This window comes from Leiobunum rupestre, chromosome 3 (genome assembly GCF_980474605.1).
Source record: "Leiobunum rupestre chromosome 3, qqLeiRupe1.1.hap1, whole genome shotgun sequence".
NCBI lineage: Eukaryota > Metazoa > Arthropoda > Arachnida > Opiliones > Sclerosomatidae > Leiobunum > Leiobunum rupestre.
In genome coordinates this window covers 59262320-59271907 of record NC_143386.1, presented here as the reverse complement: position 1 = coordinate 59271907, position 9588 = coordinate 59262320, and the positions used below count along the sequence as shown (strand labels likewise).

At 48.3% G+C, this 9588-nt stretch overlaps 40 non-coding genes across 40 annotated transcripts; all 40 read left to right on the top strand.

The window, feature by feature from the left end:
- The first annotated feature begins 88 nt into the window (after nucleotides 1-88).
- TRNAF-GAA (transfer RNA phenylalanine (anticodon GAA)) lies at nucleotides 89-161 on the top strand. Its single transcript has one exon. It is a non-coding gene; the product is annotated as a tRNA-Phe (tRNA).
- A 95-nt stretch (nucleotides 162-256) lies between these two features.
- TRNAF-GAA (transfer RNA phenylalanine (anticodon GAA)) lies at nucleotides 257-329 on the top strand. Its single transcript has one exon. It is a non-coding gene; the product is annotated as a tRNA-Phe (tRNA).
- Nucleotides 330-424: 95 nt separating this feature from the next.
- On the top strand, nucleotides 425-497 carry TRNAF-GAA (transfer RNA phenylalanine (anticodon GAA)). Its single transcript has one exon. It is a non-coding gene; the product is annotated as a tRNA-Phe (tRNA).
- Nucleotides 498-592: 95 nt separating this feature from the next.
- On the top strand, nucleotides 593-665 carry TRNAF-GAA (transfer RNA phenylalanine (anticodon GAA)). The gene has a single exon. It is a non-coding gene; the product is annotated as a tRNA-Phe (tRNA).
- A 263-nt stretch (nucleotides 666-928) lies between these two features.
- TRNAF-GAA (transfer RNA phenylalanine (anticodon GAA)) lies at nucleotides 929-1001 on the top strand. Its single transcript has one exon. It is a non-coding gene; the product is annotated as a tRNA-Phe (tRNA).
- Nucleotides 1002-1096: 95 nt separating this feature from the next.
- TRNAF-GAA (transfer RNA phenylalanine (anticodon GAA)) lies at nucleotides 1097-1169 on the top strand. The gene has a single exon. It is a non-coding gene; the product is annotated as a tRNA-Phe (tRNA).
- A 95-nt stretch (nucleotides 1170-1264) lies between these two features.
- Nucleotides 1265-1337, top strand: TRNAF-GAA (transfer RNA phenylalanine (anticodon GAA)). Its single transcript has one exon. It is a non-coding gene; the product is annotated as a tRNA-Phe (tRNA).
- A 263-nt stretch (nucleotides 1338-1600) lies between these two features.
- TRNAF-GAA (transfer RNA phenylalanine (anticodon GAA)) lies at nucleotides 1601-1673 on the top strand. Its single transcript has one exon. It is a non-coding gene; the product is annotated as a tRNA-Phe (tRNA).
- Nucleotides 1674-1936: 263 nt separating this feature from the next.
- On the top strand, nucleotides 1937-2009 carry TRNAF-GAA (transfer RNA phenylalanine (anticodon GAA)). The gene has a single exon. It is a non-coding gene; the product is annotated as a tRNA-Phe (tRNA).
- Nucleotides 2010-2104: 95 nt separating this feature from the next.
- Nucleotides 2105-2177, top strand: TRNAF-GAA (transfer RNA phenylalanine (anticodon GAA)). The gene has a single exon. It is a non-coding gene; the product is annotated as a tRNA-Phe (tRNA).
- A 104-nt stretch (nucleotides 2178-2281) lies between these two features.
- TRNAF-GAA (transfer RNA phenylalanine (anticodon GAA)) lies at nucleotides 2282-2354 on the top strand. Its single transcript has one exon. It is a non-coding gene; the product is annotated as a tRNA-Phe (tRNA).
- Nucleotides 2355-2458: 104 nt separating this feature from the next.
- On the top strand, nucleotides 2459-2531 carry TRNAF-GAA (transfer RNA phenylalanine (anticodon GAA)). The gene has a single exon. It is a non-coding gene; the product is annotated as a tRNA-Phe (tRNA).
- Nucleotides 2532-2635: 104 nt separating this feature from the next.
- TRNAF-GAA (transfer RNA phenylalanine (anticodon GAA)) lies at nucleotides 2636-2708 on the top strand. Its single transcript has one exon. It is a non-coding gene; the product is annotated as a tRNA-Phe (tRNA).
- A 608-nt stretch (nucleotides 2709-3316) lies between these two features.
- On the top strand, nucleotides 3317-3389 carry TRNAF-GAA (transfer RNA phenylalanine (anticodon GAA)). Its single transcript has one exon. It is a non-coding gene; the product is annotated as a tRNA-Phe (tRNA).
- A 95-nt stretch (nucleotides 3390-3484) lies between these two features.
- TRNAF-GAA (transfer RNA phenylalanine (anticodon GAA)) lies at nucleotides 3485-3557 on the top strand. The gene has a single exon. It is a non-coding gene; the product is annotated as a tRNA-Phe (tRNA).
- A 95-nt stretch (nucleotides 3558-3652) lies between these two features.
- Nucleotides 3653-3725, top strand: TRNAF-GAA (transfer RNA phenylalanine (anticodon GAA)). Its single transcript has one exon. It is a non-coding gene; the product is annotated as a tRNA-Phe (tRNA).
- Nucleotides 3726-3820: 95 nt separating this feature from the next.
- On the top strand, nucleotides 3821-3893 carry TRNAF-GAA (transfer RNA phenylalanine (anticodon GAA)). Its single transcript has one exon. It is a non-coding gene; the product is annotated as a tRNA-Phe (tRNA).
- A 776-nt stretch (nucleotides 3894-4669) lies between these two features.
- On the top strand, nucleotides 4670-4742 carry TRNAF-GAA (transfer RNA phenylalanine (anticodon GAA)). Its single transcript has one exon. It is a non-coding gene; the product is annotated as a tRNA-Phe (tRNA).
- Nucleotides 4743-4837: 95 nt separating this feature from the next.
- On the top strand, nucleotides 4838-4910 carry TRNAF-GAA (transfer RNA phenylalanine (anticodon GAA)). The gene has a single exon. It is a non-coding gene; the product is annotated as a tRNA-Phe (tRNA).
- Nucleotides 4911-5005: 95 nt separating this feature from the next.
- Nucleotides 5006-5078, top strand: TRNAF-GAA (transfer RNA phenylalanine (anticodon GAA)). Its single transcript has one exon. It is a non-coding gene; the product is annotated as a tRNA-Phe (tRNA).
- A 263-nt stretch (nucleotides 5079-5341) lies between these two features.
- TRNAF-GAA (transfer RNA phenylalanine (anticodon GAA)) lies at nucleotides 5342-5414 on the top strand. The gene has a single exon. It is a non-coding gene; the product is annotated as a tRNA-Phe (tRNA).
- A 272-nt stretch (nucleotides 5415-5686) lies between these two features.
- TRNAF-GAA (transfer RNA phenylalanine (anticodon GAA)) lies at nucleotides 5687-5759 on the top strand. The gene has a single exon. It is a non-coding gene; the product is annotated as a tRNA-Phe (tRNA).
- A 431-nt stretch (nucleotides 5760-6190) lies between these two features.
- TRNAF-GAA (transfer RNA phenylalanine (anticodon GAA)) lies at nucleotides 6191-6263 on the top strand. The gene has a single exon. It is a non-coding gene; the product is annotated as a tRNA-Phe (tRNA).
- A 95-nt stretch (nucleotides 6264-6358) lies between these two features.
- TRNAF-GAA (transfer RNA phenylalanine (anticodon GAA)) lies at nucleotides 6359-6431 on the top strand. The gene has a single exon. It is a non-coding gene; the product is annotated as a tRNA-Phe (tRNA).
- A 95-nt stretch (nucleotides 6432-6526) lies between these two features.
- On the top strand, nucleotides 6527-6599 carry TRNAF-GAA (transfer RNA phenylalanine (anticodon GAA)). The gene has a single exon. It is a non-coding gene; the product is annotated as a tRNA-Phe (tRNA).
- A 95-nt stretch (nucleotides 6600-6694) lies between these two features.
- TRNAF-GAA (transfer RNA phenylalanine (anticodon GAA)) lies at nucleotides 6695-6767 on the top strand. Its single transcript has one exon. It is a non-coding gene; the product is annotated as a tRNA-Phe (tRNA).
- A 95-nt stretch (nucleotides 6768-6862) lies between these two features.
- Nucleotides 6863-6935, top strand: TRNAF-GAA (transfer RNA phenylalanine (anticodon GAA)). The gene has a single exon. It is a non-coding gene; the product is annotated as a tRNA-Phe (tRNA).
- A 95-nt stretch (nucleotides 6936-7030) lies between these two features.
- On the top strand, nucleotides 7031-7103 carry TRNAF-GAA (transfer RNA phenylalanine (anticodon GAA)). The gene has a single exon. It is a non-coding gene; the product is annotated as a tRNA-Phe (tRNA).
- Nucleotides 7104-7198: 95 nt separating this feature from the next.
- Nucleotides 7199-7271, top strand: TRNAF-GAA (transfer RNA phenylalanine (anticodon GAA)). The gene has a single exon. It is a non-coding gene; the product is annotated as a tRNA-Phe (tRNA).
- A 95-nt stretch (nucleotides 7272-7366) lies between these two features.
- TRNAF-GAA (transfer RNA phenylalanine (anticodon GAA)) lies at nucleotides 7367-7439 on the top strand. Its single transcript has one exon. It is a non-coding gene; the product is annotated as a tRNA-Phe (tRNA).
- A 263-nt stretch (nucleotides 7440-7702) lies between these two features.
- On the top strand, nucleotides 7703-7775 carry TRNAF-GAA (transfer RNA phenylalanine (anticodon GAA)). The gene has a single exon. It is a non-coding gene; the product is annotated as a tRNA-Phe (tRNA).
- Nucleotides 7776-7870: 95 nt separating this feature from the next.
- On the top strand, nucleotides 7871-7943 carry TRNAF-GAA (transfer RNA phenylalanine (anticodon GAA)). Its single transcript has one exon. It is a non-coding gene; the product is annotated as a tRNA-Phe (tRNA).
- Nucleotides 7944-8038: 95 nt separating this feature from the next.
- Nucleotides 8039-8111, top strand: TRNAF-GAA (transfer RNA phenylalanine (anticodon GAA)). The gene has a single exon. It is a non-coding gene; the product is annotated as a tRNA-Phe (tRNA).
- Nucleotides 8112-8206: 95 nt separating this feature from the next.
- On the top strand, nucleotides 8207-8279 carry TRNAF-GAA (transfer RNA phenylalanine (anticodon GAA)). The gene has a single exon. It is a non-coding gene; the product is annotated as a tRNA-Phe (tRNA).
- Nucleotides 8280-8374: 95 nt separating this feature from the next.
- TRNAF-GAA (transfer RNA phenylalanine (anticodon GAA)) lies at nucleotides 8375-8447 on the top strand. The gene has a single exon. It is a non-coding gene; the product is annotated as a tRNA-Phe (tRNA).
- A 95-nt stretch (nucleotides 8448-8542) lies between these two features.
- Nucleotides 8543-8615, top strand: TRNAF-GAA (transfer RNA phenylalanine (anticodon GAA)). The gene has a single exon. It is a non-coding gene; the product is annotated as a tRNA-Phe (tRNA).
- A 307-nt stretch (nucleotides 8616-8922) lies between these two features.
- On the top strand, nucleotides 8923-8995 carry TRNAF-GAA (transfer RNA phenylalanine (anticodon GAA)). Its single transcript has one exon. It is a non-coding gene; the product is annotated as a tRNA-Phe (tRNA).
- Nucleotides 8996-9090: 95 nt separating this feature from the next.
- TRNAF-GAA (transfer RNA phenylalanine (anticodon GAA)) lies at nucleotides 9091-9163 on the top strand. The gene has a single exon. It is a non-coding gene; the product is annotated as a tRNA-Phe (tRNA).
- A 95-nt stretch (nucleotides 9164-9258) lies between these two features.
- Nucleotides 9259-9331, top strand: TRNAF-GAA (transfer RNA phenylalanine (anticodon GAA)). The gene has a single exon. It is a non-coding gene; the product is annotated as a tRNA-Phe (tRNA).
- A 95-nt stretch (nucleotides 9332-9426) lies between these two features.
- Nucleotides 9427-9499, top strand: TRNAF-GAA (transfer RNA phenylalanine (anticodon GAA)). Its single transcript has one exon. It is a non-coding gene; the product is annotated as a tRNA-Phe (tRNA).
- The last annotated feature ends 89 nt before the right edge of the window (nucleotides 9500-9588 follow it).

Here is a 9588-nt window from a genome sequence, read left to right as displayed (position 1 = left end):
CCGAAATTTTAATCTTTAAATAGTTAAGTGGTAGGGGGAGGGGTTAAATAAAAGCGACTCGGAACGATCTCCGACGGTTACTTTCGGGGCCGAAATAGCTCAGTTGGGAGAGCGTTAGACTGAAGATCTAAAGGTCCCTGGTTCGATCCCGGGTTTCGGCAACGTGCTCCGAAATTTTTATCTTTAAATAGTTAAGTGGTAGGGGGAGGGGTTAAATAAAAGCGACTCGGAACGACGTCCGACGGTTTGCTTCGGGGCCGAAATAGCTCAGTTGGGAGAGCGTTAGACTGAAGATCTAAAGGTCCCTGGTTCGATCCCGGGTTTCGGCAACGTGATCCGAAATTTTAATCTTTAAATAGTTAAGTGGTAGGGGGAGGGGTTAAATAAAAGCGACTCGGAACGACGTCCGACGGTTTGCTTTGGGGCCGAAATAGCTCAGTTGGGAGAGCGTTAGACTGAAGATCTAAAGGTCCCTGGTTCGATCCCGGGTTTCGGCAACGTGCTCCGAAATTTTAATCTTTAAATAGTTAAGTGGTAGGGGGAGGGGTTAAATAAAAGCGACTCGGAACGACGTCCGACGGTTTGCTTCGGGGCCGAAATAGCTCAGTTGGGAGAGCGTTAGGCTGAAGATCTAAAGGTCCCTGGTTCGATCCCGGGTTTCGGCAACGTGCTCCGAAATTTTAATCTTTAAATAGTTAAGTGGTAGGGGGAGGGGTTAAATAAAAGCGACTCGGAACGACGTCCGACGGTTTGCTTCGGAGCCGAAATAGCTCAGTTGGGAGAGCGTTAGACTGAAGATCTAAAGGTCCCTGGTTCGATCCCGGGTTTCGGAAACGTGCTCCGAAATTTTAATCTTTAAATAGTTAAGTGGTAGGGGGAGGGGTTAAATAAAAGCGACTCAGAACGACGTCCGACTGTTTCTTTCAAGGCCGAAATAGCTCAGTTGGGAGAGCGTTAGACTGAAGATCTAAAGGTCCCTGGTTCGATCCCGGGTTTCGGCAACGTGCTCCGAAATTTTAATCTTTAAATAGTTAAGTGGTAGGGGGAGGGGTTAAATAAAAGCGACTCGGAACGATCTCCGACGGTTACTTTCGGGGCCGAAATAGCTCAGTTGGGAGAGCGTTAGACTGAAGATCTAAAGGTCCCTGGTTCGATCCCGGGTTTCGGCAACGTGCTCCGAAATTTTTATCTTTAAATAGTTAAGTGGTAGGGGGAGGGGTTAAATAAAAGCGACTCGGAACGACGTCCGACGGTTTGCTTCGGGGCCGAAATAGCTCAGTTGGGAGAGCGTTAGACTGAAGATCTAAAGGTCCCTGGTTCGATCCCGGGTTTCGGCAACGTGCTCCGAAATTTTAATCTTTAAATAGTTAAGTGGTAGGGGGAGGGGTTAAATAAAAGCGACTCGGAACGACGTCCGACGGTTTGCTTCGGGGCCGAAATAGCTCAGTTGGGAGAGCGTTAGGCTGAAGATCTAAAGGTCCCTGGTTCGATCCCGTGTTTCGGCAACGTGCTCCGAAATTTTAATCTTTAAATAGTTAAGTGATAGGGGGAGGGGTTAAATAAAAGCGACTCGGAACGACGTCCGACGGTTTCCTTCGGGACCGAAATAGCTCAGTTGGGAGAGCGTTAGACTGAAGATCTAAAGGTCCCTGGTTCGATCCCGGGTTTCGGCAACGAGCTCCGAATTTTTAATCTTTAAATAGTTTAGTCGTAGGGGGAGGGGTTAAATAAAAGCGACTCGGAACGACGTCCGACGATTTCCTTCGAGGACGAAATAGCTCAGTTGGGAGAGCGTTAGACTGAAGATCTAAAGGTCCCTGGTTCGATCCCGGGTTTCGGCAACGAGCTCCGAATTTTTAATCTTTAAATAGTTTAGTCGTAGGGGGAGGGGTTAAATAAAAGCGACTCGGAACGACGTCCGCCGGTTTCCTTCGGGGCCGAAATAGCTCAGTCGGGAGAGCGTTAGACTGAAGATCTAAAGGTCCCTGGTTCGATCCCGGGTTTCGGCAACGAGCTCCGAATTTTTAATCTTTAAATAGTTAAGTGGTAGGGGGAGGGGTTAAATAAAAGCGACTCGGAACGATGTCCGACCATGTTTATCGGGGCCGAAATAGCTCAGTTGGGAGAGCGTTAGACTGAAGATCTAAAAGTCCCTGGTTCGATCCCGGGTTTCGGCAACGTGCTCCGAAATTTTAATCTTTAAATAGTTAAGTGGTAGGGGGAGGGGTTAAATAAAAGCGACTCGGAAGAGTCGGAACGACGTCCGACGGATTCCTTCGGGGCCGAAATAGCTCAATTGGGAGAGCGTTAGACTGAAGATCTAAAGGTCCCTGGTTCGATCCCGGGTTTCGGCAACGTGCTCCGAAATTTTAATCTTTAAATAGTTAAGTGGTAGGGGGAGGGGTTAAATAAAAGCGACTCGGAAGAGTCGGAACGACGTCCGACGGATTCCTTCGGGGCCGAAATAGCTCAATTGGGAGAGCGTTAGACTGAAGATCTAAAGGTCCCTGGTTCGATCCCGGGTTTCGGCAACGTGCTCCGAAATTTTAATCTTTAAATAGTTAAGTGGTAGGGGGAGGGGTTAAATAAAAGCGACTCGGAAGAGTCGGAACGACGTCCGACGGATTCCTTCGGGGCCGAAATAGCTCAATTGGGAGAGCGTTAGACTGAAGATCTAAAGGTCCCTGGTTCGATCCCGGGTTTCGGCAACGTGCTCCGAAATTTTAATCTTTAAATAGTTAAGTGGTAGGGGGAGGGGTTAAATAAAAGCGACTCGGAAGAGTCGGAACGACGTCCGACGGTTTCCTTCGGGGCCGAAATAGCTCAGTTGGGAGAGCGTTAGACTGAAGAACTAAAGGTCCCTGGTTCGATCCCGGGTTTCGGCAATGTGCTCCGAATTTTTAATCTTTAAATAGTTAAGTGGTAGGGGGAGGATTTAAATAAAAGCGACTCGGAACGACGTCCGACGGTTTCCTTCGAGGCCGAAATAGCTCAGTTGGGAGAGCGTTAGACTGAAGATCTAAAGGTCCCTGGTTCGATCCCGGGTTTCGGAAACGTGCTCCGAAATTTTAATCTTTAAATAGTTAAGTGGTAGGGGGAGGGGTTAAATAAAAGCGACTCAGAACGACGTCCGACGGTTTCCTTCGAGGCCGAAATAGCTCAGTTGGGAGAGCGTTAGACTGAAGATCTAAAGGTCCCTGGTTCGATCCCGGGTTTCGGAAACGTGCTCCGAAATTTTAATCTTTAAATAGTTAAGTGGTAGGGGGAGGGGTTAAATAAAAGCGACTCAGAACGACGTCCGACGGTTTCTTTCGGGGCCGAAATAGCTCAGTTGGGAGAGCGTTAGACTGAAGATCTAAAGGTCCCTGGTTCGATCCCGGGTTTCGGCAACGTGCTCCGAAATTTTAATCTTTAAATAGTTAAGTGGTAGGGGGAGGGGTTAAATAAAAGCGACTCAGAACGACGTCCGACGGTTTCTTTCGGGGCCGAAATAGCTCAGTTGGGAGAGCGTTAGACTGAAGATCTAAAGGTCCCTGGTTCGATCCCGGGTTTCGGCAACGTGCTCCGAAATTTTAATCTTTAAATAGTTAAGTGGTAGGGGGAGGGGTTAAATAAAAGCGACTCAGAACGACGTCCGACGGTTTCTTTCGGGGCCGAAATAGCTCAGTTGGGAGAGCGTTAGACTGAAGATCTAAAGGTCCCTGGTTCGATCCCGGGTTTCGGCAACGTGCTCCGAAATTTTAATCTTTAAATAGTTAAGTGGTAGGGGGAGGGGTTAAATAAAAGCGACTCGGAACGACGTCCGACGGTTTGCTTCGGGACCGAAATAGCTCAGTTGGGAGAGCGTTAGACTGAAGATCTAAAGGTCCCTGGTTCGATCCCGGGTTTCGGCAACGTGCTCCGAAATTTTAATCTTTAAATAGTTAAGTGATAGGGGGAGGGGTTAAATAAAAGCGACTCGGAACGACGTCCGACGGTTTCCTTCGGGGCCGAAATAGCTCAGTTGGGAGAGCGTTAGAGTGAAGATCTAAAGGTCCATGGTTCGATCCCGGGTTTCGGCAACGTGCTCCGAAATTTTAATCTTTAAATAGTTAAGTGGTAGGGGGAGGGGTTAAATAAAAGCGTCTCGGAACGACGTCCGACGGTTTCCTTCGGGACCGAAATAGCTCAGTTGGGAGAGCGTTAGAGTGAAGATCTAAAGGTCCATGGTTCGATCCCGGGTTTCGGCAACGTGCTCCGAAATTTTAATCTTTAAATAGTTAAGTGGTAGGGGGAGGGGTTAAATAAAAGCGACTCGGAACGACGTCCGACGGTTTCTTTCGGGACCGAAATAGCTCAGTTGGGAGAGCGTTAGAGTGAAGATCTAAAGGTCCATGGTTCGATCCCGGGTTTCGGCAACGTGCTCCGAAATTTTAATCTTTAAATAGTTAAGTGGTAGGGGGAGGGGTTAAATAAAAGCGACTCGGAACGACGTCCGACGGTTTCCTTCGGGACCGAAATAGCTCAGTTGGGAGAGCGTTAGAGTGAAGATCTAAAGGTCCATGGTTCGATCCCGGGTTTCGGCAACGTGCTCCGAAATTTTAATCTTTAAATAGTTAAGTGGTAGGGGGAGGGGTTAAATAAAAGCGACTCGGAAGAGTCGGAACGACGTCCGACGGATTCCTTCGGGGCCGAAATAGCTCAATTGGGAGAGCGTTAGACTGAAGATCTAAAGGTCCCTGGTTCGATCCCGGGTTTCGGCAACGTGCTCCGAAATTTTAATCTTTAAATAGTTAAGTGGTAGGGGGAGGGGTTAAATAAAAGCGACTCAGAACGACGTCCGACGGTTTCTTTCGGGGCCGAAATAGCTCAGTTGGGAGAGCGTTAGACTGAAGATCTAAAGGTCCCTGGTTCGATCCCGGGTTTCGGCAACGTGCTCCGAAATTTTAATCTTTAAATAGTTAAGTGGTAGGGGGAGGGGTTAAATAAAAGCGACTCGGAACGACGTCCGACGGTTTGCTTCGGGGCCGAAATAGCTCAGTTGGGAGAGCGTTAGACTGAAGATCTAAAGGTCCCTGGTTCGATCCCGGGTTTCGGCAACGTGCTCCGAAATTTTAATCTTTAAATAGTTAAGTGATAGGGGGAGGGGTTAAATAAAAGCGACTCGGAACGACGTCCGACGGTTTCCTTCGGGACCGAAATAGCTCAGTTGGGAGAGCGTTAGAGTGAAGATCTAAAGGTCCATGGTTCGATCCCGGGTTTCGGCAACGTGCTCCGAAATTTTAATCTTTAAATAGTTAAGTGGTAGGGGGAGGGGTTAAATAAAAGCGACTCGGAACGATGTCCGACCATGTTTATCGGGGCCGAAATAGCTCAGTTGGGAGAGCGTTAGACTGAAGATCTAAAGGTCCCTGGTTCGATCCCGGGTTTCGGCAACGTGCTCCGAAATTTTAATCTTTAAATAGTTAAGTGGTAGGGGGAGGGGTTAAACAAAAGCGACTCGGAAGAGTCGGAACGACGTCCGACGGATTCCTTCGGGGCCGAAATAGCTCAGTTGGGAGAGCGTTAGAGTGAAGATCTAAAGGTCCATGGTTCGATCCCGGGTTTCGGCAACGTGCTCCGAAATTTTAATCTTTAAATAGTTAAGTGGTAGGGGGAGGGGTTAAATAAAAGCGACTCGGAACGATGTCCGACCATGTTTATCGGGGCCGAAATAGCTCAGTTGGGAGAGCGTTAGACTGAAGATCTAAAGGTCCCTGGTTCGATCCCGGGTTTCGGCAACGTGCTCCGAAATTTTAATCTTTAAATAGTTAAGTGGTAGGGGGAGGGGTTAAATAAAAGCGACTCGGAACGATGTCCGACCATGTTTATCGGGGCCGAAATAGCTCAGTTGGGAGAGCGTTAGACTGAAGATCTAAAGGTCCCTGGTTCGATCCCGGGTTTCGGAAACGTGCTCCGAAATTTTAATCTTTAAATAGTTAAGTGGTAGGGGGAGGGGTTAAATAAAAGCGACTCAGAACGACGTCCGACGGTTTCTTTCGGGGCCGGAATAGCTCAGTTGGGAGAGCGTTAGACTGAAGATCTACAGGTCCCTGGTTCGATCCCGGGGTTCGGCAACGTGCTCCGAAATTTTAATCTTTAAATAGTTAAGTGGTAGGGGGAGGGGTTAAATAAAAGCGACTCAGAACGACGTCCGACGGTTTCTTTCGGGGCCGGAATAGCTCAGTTGGGAGAGCGTTAGACTGAAGATCTAAAGGTCCCTGGTTCGATCCCGGGGTTCGGCAACGTGCTCCGAAATTTTAATCTTTAAATAGTTAAGTGGTAGGGGGAGGGGTTAAATAAAAGCGACTCAGAACGACGTCCGACGGTTTCCTTCGGGGCCGAAATAGCTCAGTTGGGAGAGCGTTAGACTGAAGATCTAAAGGTCCCTGGTTCGATCCCGGGTTTCGGCAACGTGCTCCGAAATTTTAATCTTTAAATAGTTAAGTGGTAGGGGGAGGGGTTAAATAAAAGTGACTCGGAACGACGTCCGACGGTTTCCTTCGGGGCCGAAATAGCTCAGTTGGGAGAGCGTTAGACTGAAGATCTAAAGGTCCCTGGTTCGATCCCGGGTTTCGGCAACGTGCTCCGAAATTTTAATCTTTAAATAGTTAAGTGGTAGGGGGAGGGGTTAAATAAAAGCGACTCAGAACGACGTCCGACGGTTTCTTTCGGGGCCGGAATAGCTCAGTTGGGAGAGCGTTAGACTGAAGATCTAAAGGTCCCTGGTTCGATCCCGGGGTTCGGCAACGTGCTCCGAAATTTTAATCTTTAAATAGTTAAGTGGTAGGGGGAGGGGTTAAATAAAAGCGACTCAGAACGACGTCCGACGGTTTCCTTCGGGGCCGAAATAGCTCAGTTGGGAGAGCGTTAGACTGAAGATCTAAAGGTCCCTGGTTCGATCCCGGGTTTCGGCAACGTGCTCCGAAATTTTAATCTTTAAATAGTTAAGTGGTAGGGGGAGGGGTTAAATAAAAGTGACTCGGAACGACGTCCGACGGTTTCCTTCGGGGCCGAAATAGCTCAGTTGGGAGAGCGTTAGACTGAAGATCTAAAGGTCCCTGGTTCGATCCCGGGTTTCGGCAACGTGCTCCGAAATTTTAATCTTTAAATAGTTAAGTGGTAGGGGGAGGGGTTAAATAAAAGTGACTCGGAACGACGTCCGACGGTTTCCTTCGGGGCCGAAATAGCTCAGTTGGGAGAGCGTTAGACTGAAGATCTAAAGGTCCCTGGTTCGATCCCGGGTTTCGGCAACGTGCTCCGAAATTTTAATCTTTAAATAGTTAAGTGGTAGGGGGAGGGGTTAAATAAAAGCGACTCAGAACGACGTCCGACGGTTTCCTTCGGGGCCGAAATAGCTCAGTTGGGAGAGCGTTAGACTGAAGATCTAAAGATCCCTGGTTCGATCCCGGGTTTCGGCAACGTGCTCCGAATTTTTAATCTTTAAATAGTTAAGTGGTAGGGGGAGGATTTAAATAAAAGCGACTCGGAACGACGTCCGACGGTTTCCTTCGAGGCCGAAATAGCTCAGTTGGGAGAGCGTTAGATTGAAGATCTAAAGGTCCCTGGTTCGATCCCGGGTTTCGGAAACGTGCTCCGCAATTTTAATCTTTAAATAGTTAAGTGGTAGGGGGAGGGGTTAAATAAAAGCGACTCAGAACGACGTCCGACGGTTTCTTTCGGGGCCGAAATAGCTCAGTTGGGAGAGCGTTAGACTGAAGATCTAAAGGTCCCTGGTTCGATCCCGGGTTTCGGCAACGTGCTCCGAAATTTTAATCTTTAAATAGTTAAGTGGTAGGGGGAGGGGTTAAATAAAAGCGACTCAGAACGACGTCCGACGGTTTCCTTCGGGGCCGAAATAGCTCAGTTGGGAGAGCGTTAGACTGAAGATCTAAAGGTCCCTGGTTCAATCCCGGGTTTCGGCAACGTGCTCCGAAATTTTAATCTTTAAATAGTTAAGTGATAGGGGGAGGGGTTAAATAAAAGCGACTCAGAACGACGTCCGACGGTTTCCTTCGGGGCCGAAATAGCTCAGTTGGGAGAGCGTTAGACTGAAGATCTAAAGGTCCCTGGTTCGATCCCGGGTTTCGGCAACGTGCTCCGAAATTTTAATCTTTAAATAGTTAAGTGATAGGGGGAGGGGTTAAATAAAAGCGACTCAGAACGACGTCCGACGGTTTCCTTCGGGGCCGAAATAGCTCAGTTGGGAGAGCGTTAGACTGAAGATCTAAAGGTCCCTGGTTCGATCCCGGGTTTCGGCAACGTGCTCCGAAATTTTAATCTTTAAATAGTTAAGTGATAGGGGGAGGGGTTAAATAAAAGCGACTCAGAACGACGTCCGACGGTTTCCTTCGGGGCCGAAATAGCTCAGTTGGGAGAGCGTTAGACTGAAGATCTAAAGGTCCCTGGTTCGATCCCGGGTTTCGGCAACGTGCTCCGAAATTTTAATCTTTAAATAGTTAAGTGATAGGGGGAGGGGTTAAATAAAAGCGACTCAGAACGACGTCCGACGGTTTCCTTCGGGGCCGAAATAGCTCAGTTGGAAGAGCGTTAGACTGAAGATCTAAAGGTCCCTGGTTCGATCCCGGGTTTCGGCAACGTGCTCCGAAATTTTAATCTTTAAATAGTTAAGTGATAGGGGGAGGGGTTAAATAAAAGCGACTCAGAACGACGTCCGACGGTTTCTTTCGGGGCCGAAATAGCTCAGTTGGGAGAGCGTTAATCTTTAAATAGTTAAGTGATAGGGGGAGGGGTTAAATAAAAGCGACTCAGAACGACGTCCGACGGTTTCTTTCGGGGCCGAAATAGCTCAGTTGGGAGAGCGTTAATCTTTAAATAGTTAAGTGATAGGGGGAGGGGTTAAATAAAAGCGACTCAGAACGACGTCCGACGGTTTCCTTCGGGGCCGAAATAGCTCAGTTGGAAGAGCGTTAGACTGAAGATCTAAAGGTCCCTGGTTCGATCCCGGGTTTCGGCAACGTGCTCCGAAATTTTAATCTTTAAATAGTTAAGTGATAGGGGGAGGGGTTAAATAAAAGCGACTCAGAACGACGTCCGACGGTTTCTTTCGGGGCCGAAATAGCTCAGTTGGGAGAGCGTTAGACTGAAGATCTAAAGGTCCCTGGTTCGATCCCGGGTTTCGGCAACGTGCTCCGAAATTTTAATCTTTAAATAGTTAAGTGGTAGGGGGAGGGGTTAAATAAAAGCGACTCAGAACGACGTCCGACGGTCTCCTTCGGGGCCGAAATAGCTCAGTTGGGAGAGCGTTAGACTGAAGATCTAAAGGTCCCTGGTTCAATCCCGGGTTTCGGCAACGTGCTCCGAAATTTTAATCTTTAAATAGTTAAGTGATAGGGGGAGGGGTTAAATAAAAGCGACTCAGAACGACGTCCGACGGTTTCCTTCGGGGCCGAAATAGCTCAGTTGGGAGAGCGTTAGACTGAAGATCTAAAGGTCCCTGGTTCAATCCCGGGCTTCGGCAACGTGCTCCGAAATTTTAATCTTTAAATAGTTAAGTGATAGGGGGAGGGGTTAAATAAAAGCGACTCAGAACGACGTCCGACGGTTTCC